We start from the raw sequence: 15956 nt of genomic DNA on the forward strand, positions 1-15956 counted from the left end.
GGTAAGTACTTTTGATTATCTCTACTTTATAAGTGAAGAGATTTGGGCACAGCGGGATTAGACTTTTTTCTAAAGTTGCACAAGTACATGGCAAAGCTGGCTTCACCCCAGAGTATCTGGCTCTTAATCACTGTATCAGATCTTTCTAAAAATCAGTGCAATTGTTATTTGCTCAGATCTTTGAGTCTCATGTTGAGTCACGTAGAAGAAGGAATGAAAATTAACATCTTCCATTAGGGCTATGCATTTTTAGGGCTAGACCAGAGGATATAAACCCAAGCTTTTTCTTATTCCTGTTTAATTTCAGTGTAGTACTAGCTTTTCTTGGTACATGAAATTTTTTTAGTAAATTGAGAAAACAGTATTTTAAATGTAGGTTGTGTTGGTATGCAGCTGGCACCATGGGTCATAGGGCTAACATGACAATATCTGAAAGGTAGTTGGGGATTGTAAGGAGGCTGTCCATGAAATGAGGTAATGGCAGGTTTCCCCAAAAGGGAAGCTAGAAACTTTCTGAAAAATTTCAGGTTAAACATTTTCAAATGCTTTATTTAGTTTGGAATATTTTTATAAAATAACAGAAAAATTTCCATGACAAATTCAGCAACAATGCCAATACTGTGTTTCCAGGAATTTATCCATTTCTTCCAGTTTATCCAATCTATTGGTGTATGATGGTTCACAGAAGTCTTTTATGATCCTTTGTATTTCTGTGGTATCAATTGTGATATCTCTTCTTTAACTTATGGTTTTATTTATTTGAGTCTTCTCTTTTTTTCTAAAAAAATAGTCTAGCTAAATGTCAATCTTTTCAAAAAACCAACTTTTAGTTTTGTCATTTTTAGTTTTATTAGTCTCTAATTTATTTTTGCTTTAATCTTTATTATTTCCTTCCTTCTGTAATTACTTTGTGCTAAGTCTATTCTTTTTTTCTAGTTCTTTGAGCTTTAAAGTTGTTTATCTGAGATCTTTCTTTTTTCTTTATGTAGGTGTTTATCACTGTGAACTTTCCTCTTAGAAATACTTTTGCTGCATCCCATAGTCTTTCCACTTTTGTTTGTCTCAGGATATTTTTAAATGTCATTTTTGACTTCTTCTTTGACATATTGATTGTTTAGGTGTGTGTTGTTTAATTTCCACACAGTTGTAAAATTTCCAGTTTTTCTTTTATTGATTTGTCTTTTTATATCATTGTGGTTAGAAAAGATACTTGATATGATTTCAATCTTCTTAAATTTGTTAAGACTTATTTTGTGGCTCAACATATGATCTAAGCAGGAGAATGTTCCCTGTGCACTTGAAAATAATTTGTATTCTTTTGCTGTTGGATAGCATGATCTGTATTTGTCTGTTAGGTTCATTTGGCCCATAGTGTTATTCCTCCCACTGTTTCCTTATTGATTTTTTTTGTCTGGATGATCTATACATTTTTCCATGGGGGTTATTAAAGTCCCCTAATACTGTTGTATTGCTGTCTATTTCTCTCTTCCATTCTGTTAATATTTCTTTTGTATATTTAGGTGTCCCAACATTGGGTGCATATATAATTGTTACATCCTTTGTCATTATATAATGACCTTCTTGGTCTTGTCACAATTTTTTACTTAAAGCCATTTCGTCTGATATAAGTGTAGCCATCTCTGCTCCTTTTTGGGTGTCATTTGCATGGAATATCTTTTTCCATCCCTTCACTTTCAGCCTATATACATTCTTTCTCTCTCTCTCTTCCTCTGGAACTCCCATAAGTTGTACATTGGTTTGCTTTGTGGTGTCCTAAAATCCCAGAAGCTTTATTCACTCTTCTTCTTTTTTTCTCCTCTGATTGATTAGTGACGTGTCTTTCAGTTCACAAATTCTTTCTTTTGTTTAATTTAGCCTGCTATTAAAGCTCTCTATTGTGTTTTTTATTTCATTTACTATATTTTTCAGCTTCAGAATTTCTGTTTGGTTCTTTTTCATGATTTGTATCTTGTTAGACACCATTTTATTTATATACTGTTTTCCCTATTTCATTGAGTTATCTGTGTTCATTAAAGCTTGCTAAACTTCCTTAAAGCAATTATTTTGAACTACTTGCCAGGCAGTTCATAGAGCTCCATTTCTTTGGGGTTGTTACTGGAAAATTATTTTATTCCTTTGGTGGTATCATGTTTCCTTGACTTTTCTTGTGTGTATGTCCCTTGAAATCTTGCATTGTTGTTTTTGCATTTAAAGAAGGAGTCACCTCTGCCAGTCTTTATTGACTGGTTTTGGGAGAGAAAGACTTCCACCATCAGCTTGTCTAAAGACTTGGAGGTCTCAGACTTTTTCTATGGGTGTGCCTGCTCTACTCCCCTTTTTCCTTTTTGGAAGATAATTGTTAGGATTGCATGTTTTCTCTAAATCCTGAAAAGCTAGGGTGGGGCTGAGAGCCTCCTGTTTATTTTTCCTAGGGTAGTGCTTTGAAGTGTTCTAGGTTAGGCACCTTCTTCCAATCTAGCAGAGTCAAGCCTGTCTGTATGAACTCATGCACAGTCTTCAGAGGCTCATAGGCACCATCAGTTAGTGCACACACAGGATGCCAGCTATATGAGACATGAGACATGTAGAGTACTGGAAGCAAGGATAGGCTAGCTTGGAGGGGGTCTGCAGGTGATGTATCCTCTGAGATTTTTGAATGAGCCTCTTCATGAAGTCTCTCAGGTAGTTAAAATCTGTGGCTTGTTGTTGAGTTCTGCACCCTGGTTGCTGTGAGCCCATGACCCTTTTCACTGCTCCTAGCTGCCTACTGACTATTTAACTGTGTTTATCCCCTCAGTGTTCTGGGTGGGGTGAGAAATAGGCAGGCTTCTTGGGCAGTGTCCCACATGGCTGGGGAAGCCAGGCACTATCTCATTTTTCCTGATAAGACAAACTGTAGGCCAAGGGGGTCTCTCTTATATATATCATCTATAGATAAAGTAAATTGGTTATCTTCTCAGAATACGTTTTTGAAAGAATAAAATATTTGAAATAATAAATTTACATACATTTCTAAAGTGTAAATGTACAAAATATATGATAAATTTTAGATACATTTCTTTTTCCTCAATTTGATTAAAGCCAAAGTTAATAGTCTAATGATTGATATTTTCCTATAAAGTATACATATAGTTCAAAATCATGATGATTTAAAACCATTCAATAAATTCCATATTTCATATTTCACACTGGGACATTCCTTGAGTTGTCCATTATTCCTCTCCATATCTGATTTTTTTGTTTCTTGGGAAAACAGAGAAAAAAAACAGACCATATTCAATATAATTTGAAACTCTGTCCTCAAGATATCTTGAAACTTCATGAACTTATTTGAATTTTACACTTTGAAAATAAATTTTGATTATAATATCCATTACTTATTTTCATGAGTTTCAAATGATGCCACTAGCCTACCTTGAAACTTATCATGGAACCATTCAATAAGTATACATCAATAGCCCTTATGAAGCTTTTGTGATACAACAGGAGAAAAAAACAGTATAAAGTATGTCTTCATTCAATTTTGTTCTTAGGAGGAGTGAAGGATACAGACCAAAACAAGGAATTAATATATTAGAAGCTACATGTTTTGAGGAAAAAATAAGAGAAAGATAAAGAGAAAGGCAGTAGAATGGGGAGGGAGTGGGATAACAACTTTATATAAGGAAGGCAGAGGAGGCCTCATTAGAAAGTGACATTAATGCAGACTTGGAGAAGACAAGGCAGTCATACGCATATATATCTTTGGAAGAGCATTACAGGCAAAAGAAACAGCAGATGCAAAATTCCTGAGACAAAAATGGTATGTTCTAAGAACACCAAAGGGGTCAATGTAGCTGGAGAGGAGCAAGCAAAGGGGAGAGTGATACGAGATGAAACCAGAGAGGTGGGGCCCTGCAGACCATTGTATGGTCTTTAGCTTTTCCTCTACATCATATGGGGAGCCACTGAAGGCTGTGAGTGGAGGAGTTACATGATGCTGTGATGTTAACAGGATCTTTTTGTCTGTTACAGTAGAGAATAGACCTTAAGGGACAAGGTGGAAGCAAGGAGGTAGTAAATCGGCTATTATAACAGTCTTTGGGAGACATGATGCCATTCCATACTGGTGCCAAGTGGGCCCTGATTGTTGGAGGAGATGACAAACTTAGTTTTTCACACCACAGCATTAGGGACAGTGGGATGTTGATGATGTGTGAAACTATGCAAGTGTGGGGACAGAGGGCATATGAAATATCTCTACACTGTCCTCTCAATTTTGCTGTGAAACTAAAGCTGCTGTAAAAAGAAATCTTAAATAAAATGAGAAACCACAGTCAATCACGGCTTAACTATTGAATTACTAAAGAACAGGCTATTTATATACAAAAAAATGTACCTGTGGACCAGCATCTGGGTGACAAATATTTTCATGTCATGGACAAACCATTCATGGGGAAACAATAATGTTATTATAACAATATTTTTATTTGAATTATATCACAGAATTTGATGTTTCTCTTTAATTCTCTGTCTTATTGAAAAACTTCCTGCTTTTTTTTTTTTAACATCTCCAAAAACATATACAGGATCAAGTCAGAGTCAGGAATAAAGTAGATTTTGTATTCTTTTCGAAGTTTCTTCACATTTCCGAAGGTTTTATTTCTCTTTACAGAAAATGTCCTAGAGTGAGATAGGTATATGCTATCCTACTTGTCTTCAAACCCATCCCTGACACTTACTTATCTCATAGTGTAGCTTCATGTTGTGATATTGAGTCCAGAACCTGAAAGCATCTGTTTTACTGCTTTTATGGCTTTTCTATAACCCCTGACTAATTTATCCTTTGGTTTCATATTTGATCATTATAATCACATGGATGAGAACTAATTCTCAAAGCATCTGATCCTTATTCTCTCAGGGCATATTTAACTTGGAAAAGAGTACTCCAGAACAATGATTCTCAACCAGAGGTGCAATTTTGTGCCCCAGGGGACATTAGACAATGTCTAGAGGTATTTTTGGTTGTCACTTTTGTGGAGATGGGTGCTTCTGGTACCTAGTGGCTAACAATGCTGTTAAACACCCACAGTGCACAGGACAGCCCCCATCTACATAGATTATCTAGTTCCAAATGTCAATAAGTTAAGTTTGAGAAACTTCTCTTGAACAACAGTTTAGAATGGAGTGGCTGGCATTCTAAGCAGGCAGAATTTTCATCAGTTTGAAGAAATCAGCCTGTAAAGATTGGTTTTCTTGGGGCTAGAGACAGTTAAAGCTGTTCCATAATGGGCTTTTCCAAAGAGTAATTCAAGCAGCAGTTCAGCACCTACCATAGTATATTATAGAAATTGCTTTGGGGCTTAATGAATCACGAAGAGCTATAAAAGCATCTTCAATAAAATACTAACAAGATTTCACACATTGTAATTGAGGGATAAGAGGGTGACAACATTGCCTCCAAGATTTAAAGGAGTATTTTTCTACTTATTCAATTAATTTCTTTTGTAGGATGAATGATGGTGGTGAATGTCCATCCCGTATTAAGGATTTAAGCTCCATCGCACAATGAAGAAAATCCAGAGATTACAGTGTACCCTTCTTTCTTTTCATTCCAGTTGATCAAACACACATCTGAAGACTACAAATTTCATTAACAATGCCAAACTATCAGCAACAATTTTTCAAAGGCTATTTATCAGATTTGCAAATGTGTTAGGGTAGTCCAGGAAATTATCTCTCATTACTTTATTCTATTGATTTTCAGCTGCACATATTTTCACTTTTTAACCTCTCTGAAACAAGGTTTATCTTGCAATTCAATGCAATCATACAATCACTGCCAACCTATAGTTATGTGAAAATCATTTGATAAGCTAAAGAAAAGGTCAGCATCAGTGCATCCTACATTCAATAAAATAAGGAGGATTACCTAAATATCTGCTTATAGGGGTGTGGCTTACACCTTCTAGTGACAGTGAGACTCACATGCATACTGAAAGGAAAGTCCAGACCCTTATGATTTGTATTTTGAAAGATTCCTCATAGATACCAATTCACACAGTCCATTCGTGAGTTATTCTAGAAATAGTATGCAAGCAATTAGGATATGGAAAATACTCAGGCCCCTGAGACCTTAAAAGCCAAATTACAATAATAGAATCTTCCCTCATGATACCTTTGCAATCTTAGAGAACATTAAGCTTGTTCCTTCTACTGAATCCTCTTTGAACTTATCTTAACTGCATTAAAGTTATTCCCTGACATACTGGACTGTTTCTAGACCCTTAAAGCACAGGCTAAATGCACACCACAGTACCTATCACTATTCCCATTTCCATAAAGTGGAGAGCCACACAAGCAAGAGAGAGGGCAAAACAGCAATTAGAGGCAACTTCCTATAATAACTTCCAGGGTTTGCATTTTTTAGTTAGAAATAGCTATGAAAAGATATAGCTCTCAATGCTCAAGTGATAAAATCCACTTCCTGAATATGCTGCGTAAACTTCAAATTTTCCTGCCAAAACATCCTGCTATGTTTATGAAATGTCACCTAGTTTACAAATTGGCACGCCTTCTATGAGGAGTTGGGGTAGTGATACGAAGAGTTTTATGGGGTCCTTTCTAGGAGTTATTTCTTGGGGTACACCAGATGCAGATCACAACAAATAGACCTGAAACTGGGATAAAAATTGGAATTGCATACAAATCGGTTCTGGAATTGGGGGAAATAATCACTACTACACAGTGACAGGCAGCTCGTGCTCTGGTTCTAGGGTAGGAGTAAAATTATTTTCTCCACTCGAGGAAGAAGAGAGGAGATTCTCTCTCTTTGAAATGCCCTAAGACTCAACTATTGGTGATCTGGCAGGGATATCAGCTCCATTAGTGTCTCCCTGCAAAGGAGCCCTCTCATAAGCAAGTCACAAGAGATTGAAGAAATATTTTACAACTGGAGTGGCTAAAATGGTCTCTTTACAAATGTTTCTCTGGCTTTATCATGAAGCATGAAGACAGAGCCCAGCACAGGTGGACTTTTCAGTGTTTGCATCTACTGTCCACAAGCCACATGAAACACTATTTGGTATTACATTTTTGCCTCCTGCCTCTGTACAATGTATGTGACTGAGGAATAAAGATCATCTAGACAGTGTTGATAAAATAATAAATATTCTACAAATTTTATTTTGATAAAACTTCAATGTTTTCATCTAGTAAGATTTTAGTATTGAAGTTTTCATCTATCTAGTCACTTGTCAAAAGGCTCCTAATAATAAATATTGAACTACCCCGTAGTACTTGCACTGCAATGTGGAGACAAAGGAACATAACAGAATAACTACTGACAAAGGGTAACAATTTAAAAAATTAATTACAACACCCCCCCCACAAAAAAAAAACACATGGAACTAGCTCAAGATGCTTTTCTAATTAAAGCTTTTATATCAGTTTCATAATGTCAACTGTTCAGGTATATAGATCTTGTTTATATCTCTGAGTTGGTTTTTTGGTTTTTCCAAATTGCAGTCAAGTTCTAAATCATAGAATTACAGACTTTTCAAACTGAAACTTGGTGTGCAATTGAATAGTAGTGATAACTAAAATCAGAAAAGTGGCAAGTGATTCTTATATTCATATTTACAAAACTCGAGACAAAAAGTGGACTAGAATTTGTTGTTTCTTAGCAATCACCTTTACGATAAAAATCATATAGTCTTAGAGTTTGGTAGGTCTGTTGGTATCACCTAGTTCAAAGTTTAACCAGATACACAAATCTATATGGCCTTGATTAACAGCAACTATCCAGATTTTATTTAAATGCCTCAAATATCCTATATGTCACTCCTATATGTCATATTGTACACTATAATCAGTTTTCCTTTTGCTAATTACCTCGCATTATACTTCATACAAATAAGTAGATATGAGGCAGTAAATGCCCCATCTTCCTGTGATGAACTGCATCAACCTACTTATACAGTTTCCATTAATGTGTATATGTATATGTATAACAAACAGTAGTCCAAAAAAATTAAAAGCCCTTATTTCTACCATTTGCCAATTTCAGTGGTATAAATACTAATTTCAGGAGACCAACATGAAGCCTCTGAAAGTGGAGTTAGGAAGAGATGCACATAATCTGTTCTCAGGAGCAAATAGTTCTTCTCTTTTGTTATTATGATGAAGTTGTTCTATAAAGGCCAATTCTTCAACTTGGGATTTGGATCCAATCTCTTTTAATTTTCCAAAAACTTCATTCCTAATTAAACTTGCCCTCTCACTAAATCATCAATTTCTTCATTTTTGGAGGATTTTTTTTCTACCAGCATCTAACAAGCCATGTATAATCACAGCATTCTTTTTCAATTCTCTCAATAGCATTTACTATTTGATATTTTTTTCTTACATGTTTAGATTTTTAATTGTGTTTATATTCTGTCTCCCTCAAATAGAATGGAAGCCTTACAAGCGCAGGAGCCCTGTCTATCTTGTTCATACCCTTTTCTCCAGAACTTATAATAGTTCTAGGTACATAGCACATACTTACCAAATAGTTGCTGGTTTATGAAAACAGTAGGGAACTTCGTAGAAGAGCCTTTTATCTTTGGCAACACTTACTGTTAGAAATTTATCTTTTATGTTGGTTGGAATGAATCTCTTCCTAATTCTGCCCACTGGTCTCAAATATTCCCTGGGTCTTAAGACAAATGAATAGATTTTGATTCATTTAAAGAGTATGAAAAATAATACTGTATGCTTGGGTCATCAAAATACTTGAGGGACTCATATCAGTTTGAAACTAATAAAATAATGTTTAATGATTTTTATATTATACATTCTTATAAAATACACCACATTAATTTAAATTGATGTTTATTGGTAAATGTCCTGACAATTAATGTTTAGGAAGGTTCAAAAAAACCTTACACACCACACTACCTATCACTATTGATAGGTACTGATCACTATCAGTCCACTAGACTGATACCTAAACAGAATACTACTTGTTCCTTGGTTATAAAGTCTTGGTAAGTGAATAATTAGATATTTGTCCCAATTTGATAAATCATATATTTCACAGTAGAAACTAAATTTATCTGATAAAAATTTCTATGAATTACAAGCAGATGTAATAGATGGCTACCTATATCAGCAGGGTGATCCCTGTTCCCTCTGTACTGTTGGGACATGCCGGCAGTGTCTTTCACCACTGATAATGCCCCTTTCAGGCTGTCCTGCAGGCTTCCCTTCCCCAGCACACCCCTTGAATGGTAGTGACCCTTAAGGTTTCTTTCCTGGGCCCTTTATTTTTCTCTCTCTGTATACTCTCCTCTGTTGAACTCAGCCAGTCCTGAGGATTCAATGATCAAAAGCTGATAATTCCCTAGATCTTATTCTTCAGCTCAAATATCTCTTTAGCTTTAAAATTTGCAAACTCAACTGTCCACCAGACATCTCCATTTGAATATCCCCTGGGTATCTCAAAGGAACTGCTCTCAAACTGGATTCATCTTTCTGCACTCCCCAGTAAGCACACTTCCATTTCCCAATGTTGCCCTCTCAGAGAATGATACCACTCTCGACCAGTTGAAAAACCATTTTTTTTCCCCTATCATTGCCCTTTATTATACTCTTTTCAGGGATGCCACTTTCCTGATTTCTCTCCTCACTAGAGGGTGAGCTCTGGCTTCTTCACTGTGGCATCTACAGCTGCCAGCACTGTGCATAACAAATATAGGTTCTCAGTATTTGTTGAATACCATTATTTCTCTAGTTAGACGAAAAATCTATTCATCCTTAGGGGTTCCACCTCTCCCTCAAATCCAGACACTAAATCTATTAGGAAAGTGCTGGCCAGGCGCGGTGGCTCATGCTTGTAATCCCAGCACTTTGGGAGGCCGAGGCAGGCGGATCACGAGGTCAGGAGATCGAGACCACGGTGAAACCCCGTCTCTACTAAAAATACAAAAAATTAGCCAGGCGTGGTGGCGGGCGCCTGTAGTCCCAGCTACTCGGAGAGGCTGAGGCAGGAGAATGGCGTGAACCCGGGAGGGGGAGCTTGCAGTGAGCCGAGATTGCGCCACTGCACTCCAGCCTGGGCGACAGACCCAGACTCCGTCTCAAAAAAAAAAAAAAAAAAAAAGAAAGTGCCAAATCGAGTATTTACTAAGTGAATATGGTCCAATTTGGTATAGATTATACACTATAATCAGTTTTCCTTTGCTTCACCAACAATAAGCTGTAGGACAGCTAATCCAGTATAAGTCACAACTTTCAAATATGCCAATTCAGTGCCTGAATGCCTTGTCATTATTGTCATTTTTGATGCCTTTTTCTTTCCAATTACATGCTTGAAGCACAAGATACAGTAAATATAATTCTTCTTCCTTAATATCATAGTGGTTTAAATTTAGATTCCTTAGAGTTTTCAGGAAAATGCATGTAAAAGAGGATTGAAAAAGTTGTTAATACTTTGTAAAAATAATTCAACTCTACTGAGTACAATTCTTAAAGAAAAAAGGTCCTGAAAATTTCTCTTTTCCACAATGAGCATTATGCCTAAATTTGCTGTGGTCACTTTGCTTGTTTTTGCTCTTTGTCATCAAGTTTCCATGGATCTATTGTAATGAGATACAAGTGTTGAAACATAAGGAAGACCCAAGAATGATTACTTTCTCAGAAGTGAAACTGAGCTCTGTTAGAACTTGGGAGAGTGGGAGGGCACTCTCTAAATAGGAAAATTATGGGCAGGAGGAAGATTACAAAGTGGTTTTCAGTTTGAAGGCCTCTACTGTCTTAGAAAGCCCAACATTCTGTGCTCACATAAATCTGGAAGATGTCTATGGGATGGGAAGAGGACACCCCATCTGAGTCCACTAGACTGATACCTAAACAGTCAGCGAGACTGTCACTGTCATCAGGAGAAGAGGACTTCCAGAGGGGCTGACACAATGTATGGAATACTTCGACACTTTCTAAATTGAATACATTTTTACGTGAATAAAAATGCTAGAGGTGTGTGTGTGCATGGATATTTATATACTCAGGCATTTTCATTAGTTTGCTGACATTTGATCAGACATTTAAAAGTCTTTTGACTAACTCACAGGCCTACACGGTCAATTTCTACAAGTACTAGATAATATAAAACAGTATTAATAACAGCTGTGACAGAATTTAATAAGGCATACGAATAAAATGTGTAGTTTTCACAGGCTAATTTACACATATGTATAACTGAGAAATGAATTTGGAAGATGTTAGCCTCCCATCTGTATCACACGGATAAAGATAGGAAAAAATGATTTACAAACTGTCAATGAACAATTTTAAATGAATTCTCACGTTCCATCTGAAAGTAAATTTCCAATGCCCTAAATATACTTTCTGAGCTCCCTTGCTATGGGTGTTATTTTATTTCCATATGATTCCATAATTTCTATGTACATGTAACAAGATGTTGATTTTCAGGCTCTAAATTGTTAATTTTTAAATTTGCATGATAAAATTTAGTCAGTGTTATTTGTGGTTGATTTGTGTGAGGTCAAATGCTCAGGATCTTTCTTCAGTTTTACTTTTCTTCTGAACTCTTGAATTCTCACCTCCTTCACTGAGTTAATTTCTGCTCTGATGAGCTATACTATGAAATTGCAGTACACATGCCAGCCCTAGAGATGTATGTTATTTGAGACTATAGATTACAGAGATAGGCAGTCTTCTTGTTAATCTTCCTGCTTGTTTCAAGATCCAACTTAAAAACATATGTAGCCAATAATTTGTGCTGCATTCAAATGGAATTTGTGTATCTCATTAAGTATAGCAAAAAAAAAACCAAGATTAAGTAGGTTCAAAGAATAAGATATTAGTATAAATCTCTAAGGAGAAGTGTAGTTCCAGATTTATATGATGGAATTTTGTTACAGGGAATATTAATCAATTCCCTTTACCTCCCTTTTATTCATGGAATTTGTTCATTAATTCTCTTACATGGGCCTTCATTATCCTCCCCAGATAATTACAGACACTAACTACTAATTTAGTGGGCAGTTACCTGGGGGAGAGGGAATATAAAAGGTATTAATACAGAATCTAAGAGTCAAAAATTACAGTCTAAAGTTAAGTGGAAAAAAAAAAAAGAAAGAGGCTGGGCATTGTGGCTTATGTCTCTATTTTCAGCATTTTGGGAGGCTGAGGTAGGAGGATTTCTTGAAGCCAGGAGTTCAAGACCAGCCTGGGCAACAAAGCAAGATCCTGTCTCTACAAAAAAATTTTAAAAATTAGCTGGGCATGGTGGTGCACACTTGTTATCCCAGCTACTTGGGAGGCTGAGGCAAAACGATCCTTTGAGTCCAAGAGGCTGCAGTGATCTATGATTGAGCAACTGTACTCCAGCCTGAGTGGCACAGTGAGGCCTTGTCTCAAAAAAAAAAAAAAAAAAAAAAAAAAAAAAAAAAAAAAGAGAGAGAGAGAGAAAACAAAAAGCAGTTGAGTTTGGCAAAAGAGAGAACATTCTGACGCAGACTTTCAGAGTTAGTTTTTAGCTCCCCCTTCTCACTCATTCCTAGGCTGGGAGAAGTGGGGAGCAGAAAGCCTGGAATAGATTTCACAGGGTAAGGCCTCATAGGTCAGCAGAAGCTGATAATAAGGAGTTAGTTTTGTCTTTAGTCCTACCCGATGAGAGACTAATGGTAGATAGCATTATTATCAAATATATTCTAAATGCCTTGCAGTCTAAGTGTGTTATGAGTATTGGCTCATTTAATCTTCACATAATCCAATAAGTGCTCTTATTATTTCCATTTTCTGGAAGAGAAAACAGAGGCACAAAAAGTGATATACCCAAGGTGTAATAAGTGCTGAAGCCTGGATGTCAACCAGCCAACCTGACTCCAGAGGCCACACTTTAACCACCACCGTACTGCCCTTCAGGATGGTCCATTCAGGTAGCCAGTTTGGCATCTCCTGTTTCTTGCCTAAATGGAGTCACATCCAAGACTTTGCCTACCAACCCCACAGATCTACTGTGAATAGGTAACTTCAACAGCTCAGAAAAATAACTCATAAGACTGAAGAACGCATGGTGGGACCTTAGATGGCTACTGGTGATGAACTGAGCAAAGGAGGACTAAATGGAGCCAACCAGTGAACTCCCACCAGGGCACTGGCAGTGGTGGCACATATATTTGTACCTTTTAGCTACTGAGGTGGTTTTGCTACTTTAATTCTTGTGGTGTTAAGGAGACTCCAGCATAGACCCTCGACACTGGGTGCAGGTACGGCTCAGCAAATGAGGAAGCCTATTAGGAGCGTGAGCCTGCAACATCTCCTATGAATATCATGCTGAAGGAATGCAGTGCACAGTGAAGGAAGTTGAGGCTGTTGACCTCTAAAGCCTTTCATTTTGGAAGCCTTGATAATTCTGTGATTCCAGAGAGATATTGCTGCTCTTTCTGCAATTTCTATCTTTTAATGTTGGCAGCTCAAACAGGTTCTCAGATGCTTGGAGTGAAGCTACTTATTAAAAAATAATTAACAGTGAGATCATCATGGGCAAGGCTGAGTTTTAACAAAAGAACTCATGGAATTTTTGGGGTTTTAACACTGCTATATATAAGTCCGAAGACTAAAATTAGCAATAATCATTAGGAAATAAAGCACTGTGGTTAATGTCCACATTGACCACAATTGGGTAGCTGCCTGCTGTTTTGAATCCTAATTTCTTCAGACCTTTTTGTACTAAATACTTTTTAGGTGATAAACCAGCAACTGCCACACAAATTAAATGACTACATTTTATTTTTGAAGCACAGAAGAAGAGTCTTCTTTATGTGCTTTTACTATCATTGGCATTTAACATATGTACATATTTTTACAAATCCCATTTGTAGATATTCCCTTCAATAAATGAGAAAGGTATTCTCCACAAATCCTTAGGATGTGTAGGCACTCAGGTATTAATAGGTGAGGTGGCTTTTCTTTTTCTACACACAAGACACACACGACACACACGTATATGCATACATAGGTACACATCCATATAAATACACAAACAACTTCATTTTTCTTATGGTATGACTTTTTAAGTTAAAAGATGTATGAAAATGTGGCATTTAGTGATAAAAAGAAAGACATACAGAATGTTAAATATTTATATGTAGCATACCTACTATGTGCAAAAACTACCACAGTCACTGGGGGCAAAGATGAATGAGACATGGGTCTGGCCTGAAAGAGCACCTATTATAGAGGGTGCAGGAAGTGGGAGACGTGAAGTACACAGATAAATATATCATTAATATGTAATAAGGGCATCATAAGATATACCACATTTAAGCAGAAATAAATCATTTAAAAGGAATCTGTGAGGCAGGCATCCTGATTTCACACCAGACTCGTAACCACAAAAGATAATGTTGGAACTTTAAGAAGACTACTGAAGAATTCATTTGTGATGAATGAACACATACTTCAGAATAAAAGTAGCTGCTATTTACTGAATGTCTACTTTATTTTTGTTTTCTCTAATTCTCACAATGCTGCAAGCTTGTTTTACAGATAAAACATCTAAGTTTCAGAGAGGGTCAGTGAGCTACATAATGTCACAGTGGGATAGTGGCAGAGCTAGAATTCAATCCTAGGGCTGGCCACAATTCCACACCACTAAAACAAGAACAAGCTTGTCTGCCTTTGGCTCTGCTGGTCATCTTTTCTTTAGCCAGGACCACTCTTTTCCCAGGCTGTCTGTTCTGAGATTGGCTGCTTTCTCCTTTCTGTGCTCTTAGCTGTTGGTAGATTATCTCACTCTTGGCTGTTGAGATTGTGCTGGGTACAGCCTCTGTCAATGGCTTCAAGGTTTTGCTTCCCCCCAATATGTTCAGCAAAATGTTGGCTTCCTGCTTTCCTTGTTAACCCCTGGGGTGGCTCTTGTGGGTTTGGTTGACCCTGCAGTCTTCTGTCTATTGTAAGCATTCAGAATTCTCTGCTTGATCAGTGGTGTGGGGTGTGCTGGGGCAAAGGGATGGGATTTTTCTATTCCCTTTGGCAGGAAGAATTGCTTCTTTGTCAGGGTTAGAGTTGCAAACAGATGCCCCTTTGTAAGATGTCATGATACTTCCTGGGTAACACCATTAAATGTTTCCCAGGGAGCAGAACTCTAGGGTCGTTGTTGAATTACTATTTAACTTCCAAGGGTATGTGAGCCTTCAACTGTTGTTCAACTGCACTATTGAACTCAGCACGTGGTAAAAGTAAGATTCTCATGAACTGAGTTTTGATAAAAGGAATCATGCGCTGAATCTTTTACAGAACATGTTTGTTTTGTTAAACATTGCGTACTCAAAGTCCAACATAATGGATACATGGCACATAGTAGGTGTTCAATAAAAGTTAATTGAATCAATGAACTTGGAAAAGAAGCAGCTGGCTGTGTGTGGTTATCTCAGCACTTACCTCTTTTTTTCTCTGAATGAAGAAACATAACTATGTTGACTGCACAGGTTAAAAGATAATCTAGTGACTCAGGTTATAAGAGGTAATGAACATATAGGGAAAGTAATGAAGATGTTATCAGAAGACAGTTTTGGGGTATAGGTAGTACTGTCTGGACTAAACTCTACCTATTCTTAGAGTGACTAATAATCACAAATAAAGTGTCTACTTTTCTCTTTCTCACACACGTGTGCATGTGCGTGTGTGTGCACACACACACACGTGCGCGCACACACACACACAACCTTTCTGCTCTTCCAGGAATATATCTGGATACGCATACAAAGGTGCTGCAGAATTTCTAGGGAAGGCAACATGAGAAGGACTGGGGCAATTGTATTCTGAGTTCCCTAACAAAAGTTCATTGCATAAATACTGAATGCTTTTTTCACCGAGAATCTCAGGACAATTTATCTTTCTAGAAAAAACATAGGCTAAGAAAAGGCTTTGAAAGGTCAAATCTAACATATGTTTCCTTAAGAATTTTG

General features: G+C 36.9%; 1 protein-coding gene and 1 long non-coding RNA gene across 5 annotated transcripts in view; one reads left to right on the forward strand and one right to left on the reverse strand.

Moving 5' to 3' along the window:
• Nucleotides 1-15956, reverse strand: part of B3GALT1 (beta-1,3-galactosyltransferase 1) — a 378667-nt gene that overhangs the window by 200381 nt on the left and 162330 nt on the right. The window lies entirely within an intron of this gene.
• LOC134731427 (uncharacterized) overlaps nucleotides 10514-15956 on the forward strand; it is a 54725-nt gene continuing 49282 nt past the window's right edge. Inside the window, exon 1 of the long non-coding RNA XR_010113667.1 lies at nucleotides 10514-10933. This is a non-coding gene — a long non-coding RNA (uncharacterized lncRNA). The remainder of the gene's footprint in view (nucleotides 10934-15956) is intronic.

This window comes from Symphalangus syndactylus, chromosome 9 (genome assembly GCF_028878055.3).
Source record: "Symphalangus syndactylus isolate Jambi chromosome 9, NHGRI_mSymSyn1-v2.1_pri, whole genome shotgun sequence".
Taxonomy (NCBI): Eukaryota; Metazoa; Chordata; class Mammalia; order Primates; family Hylobatidae; genus Symphalangus; species Symphalangus syndactylus.